The sequence below is a fragment of the Poecilia mexicana genome, unplaced genomic scaffold, assembly GCF_051168715.1.
Source record: "Poecilia mexicana isolate PSO_F unplaced genomic scaffold, ASM5116871v1 scaffold_16, whole genome shotgun sequence".
NCBI lineage: Eukaryota > Metazoa > Chordata > Actinopteri > Cyprinodontiformes > Poeciliidae > Poecilia > Poecilia mexicana.
The window spans coordinates 3,059,742-3,064,667 of record NW_028263385.1 but is presented as its reverse complement, the minus strand read 5'-3'; positions in this window follow the sequence as shown (position 1 = coordinate 3,064,667).

Sequence of the window (4,926 nt, the reverse complement as noted above, 5' to 3'; positions counted from 1 at the left end):
TCCGACACGGCCCGGTCCGATTCCTGGTTTTGCTGTTTCACCACAAAATCATGAAAATCAGATTTTCCCTGTAATATTTCAGAAAGATGAGCCGCAAGGTTCTGCTTGGAGGGTCCAGTCCAACCGGGTCCAGATTAATTTGGATCTTTTAGTTATTTATCAGAACCGTTCAGCTACAAAAAGGAAGTTGATCCACCATGTTCCTGTTTATGGAACAAAGCTGGGGGTTCTGGAGGCAGAACGGATCAGTGACTGGTTCCGACTGACTGTCCAGAATGTGGAAAACATCTGGTCCAGAACTGCAGTGCTGCCCCCTGCTGGTCAGAGCGGGCTGCTGCAGATCTACTTCCTTCAAACGGACCGGAACCAAACCTGAGCCCTTAAAATTCGGTTGTTGATCAGAACAAAGTGAAACGGTACCAGAACTCACAGTTACTGTTGAGAGTTTTAACCCTTCTCGGATCTGGACCAGCGTCTGTGCGCATGGAGCCGTTTGAAGCGGGATGGGTTCCGGTCCAGTCCGGTCCGAGACAAAGGACCGTCTTCAGTTAGACACTCAGAAATGAACCGCAATGATTTGGAAACTTTAGCTCTAAATTAACTAAACATAGAAACTGAATATTTAGCTCCTAATCAAATAGTTAGCTCTTCGCTAGCTAAATATTTAACTCTGGGCTAGCTAATAAACAAATTAGCGGAAGTGGACTATCAAATTAAAATCTGGGCCTTCGGAACCTGCTGCAGATCCATCAGTAAATGTCTCTGACTTTAAAACGTCTCATGTTTTTGTTTAAAATGAAATGTTCAAGAAAAGAGGAAAAGAAACGAAGATGGAGAGGTTCGGAAAACCAAGCTTTTCTTTTGGTAATCCACTTCCAGTTATTGGAAAATTAATATATTAGTTTCAATCTAAATGTTAGCTTTAAAACTACATATTTTATCAAATCTTTAATTTGGAGCCAGATATTTAGCTTGATAACTAAATACTTAATATGAAAGAAAATATTTAGCAAGCTTGCTAAATTAAGTTTGAAACTAACTGAATAACATGGTGAAAATGTATAAATCCCATTTTCTCTTATTGTTGCTGAGTTTGAATAACATCTGTGGATGTTAAACTTGGAGCAGAACCAGAACCAGAGAACGTTCCTGGGAGGATTCAGTCTTTTTCCCGCTCAGTCGGCAGACTTCTGGTCTTAGAGGGAATCGGAACCGGACCTGAAAATGATCCATTTTTTAACAGAACTCAGTTCTTTAACAAACCGGATGTGGACAGAACCACGAACAAAAAGGTTCCATGAACCTGCTGTGTGTGTGTGTGTGTGTGTGTGAGACTAAGGCCATATTTCATCCTGTTTTCTACTGATGTTTATGAATTTCTTACGTCCTTCATGTTGTTTATAGTTTTAGAGGAAAAACTGATTGTTTGTATTCAGATGTTTTTATTGGAGTTGTTTATTGACAATATTAATAACCAGGGAATATTGTAAATATGTTTTAAACCGGAAGTGCTTCTGACGTCAGCAGCAGCCGTTTTTAAAGGCAGACCGTTGGAGACATAGACATAATATAAGGATAGACGCCTCATGCCCCGCTGTCGCCTATTGTCGCTGACGAGATTTAGGGCGGCCATCTTGGAGCGGTATACCACTCTACTCGGTCCTATGTGTTTAACAGGCACAGTGACGGATCAGCGCATTTAATCGATCATAACACGCTTTTTTGTTACTGGAAACCTTATTCAAACAGCTATCAAAGCTACATTTATAAACAATTGTATTATTTAAGTATGTTATTTAAGTTATTTAAGTATTTAAATATGCTTAGTGGCTAAAACAATAGAATAGGAATGGAATATTCTGATATTGATGTATAAAGAGCATATTACAAAGCACACAGCCGTTCATAATTTATTTAATAAATTATTTAGTAATATCAATACATATTTAAATAACTATACAACACAAATAAAGATTCATAATGGCACAAATAAATAATTAATACTGAATTATATATATATATATATATATATATATATATATATATATATATATGTTTATATATATATATGTTTATATATATGTTTATATATATATATATATGTTTATATATATATATATATATATATATATATATATATATATATATATATATATATAATTTTTATAAAATAAATATATATATATATATATATATATATTTTTTTTTTTTTTTTTTTTTTTTTTTTGCCGACTTCTAGCTTCAGAGATTCAGCAGTTGAGATTAAGTCCAAAATCTGATGAGATCCATCCTGCTGCAGTGAATTCGTCTCTCTTTATAGATATCTCCCTCTTCTTCCTCACATCGTGTCTTTATGAAACTTTCAAAACAAAAACGGAAGATTTGGGATGTATCTTACTAGTGAAAGAATTACATATAAATAATAGTCTTTACCACCTGTGTAAACTTTGCTGGTGAATGTTATAACACATAAGTTTTATAATATGTGTTATATTGTTTCATTTCTAATGCTCTTGTGTCATATAATCTAAGTCAATGTTAGAGAATAATTAATATTTTTAGATGTACAGAATCTCAGTTAGTCTTCATAGCGGGGCTGAACCCGTATTACACCGGGTTCAGATACCAGCTAGGCGAGATACCAGCTAATATTAGCTGGTATCTCGCCGGTGGACATAAATACAGTAAAGTAATATTCTAATATATAATATAATCACAATATATACACAATAATATGTCCATCTTACTTGTGAAATGCTGTCTGTGGAGCCCTCACATCAATAATCCATAGATCCGAACAATAATATCCCTCAGAGCTGAGGCATCGTCTATTGTTTTGATTGAGGAAAGTAGGAGTTTATACCGCTCTAAGATGGCCGCCGTATTTCCTGCGCCGGAGCAGCCAATGCGGCGTCTACCCTTATATTATGTCTATGGTTGGAGACATACGGACTGTCTACACTTTATTTTACAGAAAATAAAGCAACCTGCGGAACTGCTGCCCCCTGCTGTCCGTTTCTCTCACCTGCGCTTCGTTCTCATCCTTTCAGCTGATTTTCTCTTCATATGAAAAACATGAAAGTAATTATAAACATCCATCAGTGGAGCAGTTGGCCCTCCAACCTGCAGTCTCTTAGAAAAGTATTCACACCCCTATTAACTGACCAATTTGTTCGTCCATTAGACTGACGGGCTGGAGGAGAGCGTTACCATGGCGTCTGTGGAGGAGCGGCAGGGATCCATAGCTCAGGTGGGAGGAAATCAACACATTACCACAATCAAACGTGGTGGCAGCATTGTACTGTGGGGATGTTTTTGCAGCAGACACCAGAACTTTATGGTAAATTAAAAGTTTTATTTGAATCAAAACTTTAAAATGAAAATTTTGTCCAAAACGAAGAAATAGTATTTTCAATTAATTTAAAAAAAAACATTTTAAACAAAACCCACCAATAAGTAAAAGTTTGGAGTCTCTCCCCTCTGAACTTCCCCCCGTGATGTCATCGCCCATATATGGTCAGCGCAGGTTCAAGCTACAGCTTCAGCACTATTTGCTAAGTTGCTAAGGAACTCGGTAACAGCGCCACCTAGAGTCTGCTGAGTGATAAAATGTTCTCTAGCTGAAACATTTAAATTAAAAATTATCACCAGTTTTTATTAACAAGAAAGAAAAAGGCTCATGTTTCAGTCTGAAATGAAAACTCAGTCAGGGCATGGGCGGTTCTCCATGGGGGCCATCAGGGGCTAATGGGGGCCCATACTCTACAGATAAAACTACATCTAATATAAGCCAATGCTTCAACCATTTTATTTTTACCTTCACAGTTTTACTTTAACAATTAATTAAAACTAAAGGTGTTGAGCTTTTAGCTTCAGGTCTGTCCTCCCTCCCCCACTGTGATCTTGAATAACCTTGACTGATGATGGTAAGTGCGAAGGCAACAGGAAGTGCTGGTTTTAGCACTTCCTCTATTTTCTGCAGCAACAGGCCCGGTAGATTCCAGAACTATTCACAACGTTCTTCTTCTTCTGCTGCTCCATTTCAAACATCCCTGAAACCTCCACACATCTGATTGAGGAACCAGTTCATCTGGAGGACACAGAACCAGAGGGCGGTTCTGGTACCAGGATCTAGTCTGATTCTGGAAGAGGAAACAAAGCAGATTACACATGGCAGACCTGAACCAGAACGGTTCTGTTGTGTTCTGCCATCAGCTCTGGATCTTTCCATGTGAAACTCCCAGACCCAGACCCGACCCTGCTGGGTCTGGCGGGCCCCGAACCGGAAGTTGCTGCTGGTTATGTTGGTTCTGGTCCAGATGGAGAGTACGATTCTGGAGCGGGTTAATAAATTCATCGCCTTCTGACAGCTGCAGCTGCGTCAATCTGACCGCATCTGAACCGGAAGCAGTGCTGCGAGGCTTCAAAATAAAAGTACTACTAATCTCAAACTAAAGAGAAAACCCCTGAAGGAAGTCAGATGGATTTATAGATTATTTGTTAGACAAACAGTTGGAGGACTAATCAACCAATGAAAGCACAACACGGAGATATTTAAAGCTGATGTTCAGAGAATCCAGATTCTCTGATTAGCTGAGCTGATTCCAAAACCCAAATAAAATCACAATTATAAAGAAACTGCTATAATATAGACTTTAGACTGAAAGAGCGTGACGGTGAATGGATGTATGGATGGACGGATGGTTGGATGGATGGACGGATGGTTGGAAGGATGGACGGATGGTTGGAAGGATGGATTGACGGACGGATGGTTGGATGGATGGACGGATGGTTGGAAGGATGGATTGACGGACGGATGGTTGGATGGATGGACGGACGAACGTAAATGACAACATGAACGACAAAGCAATATCTGATTAACTGCAGGTGAGGCGTCCGTGCTCTTATTTTGAAGGTCTCTTCCGG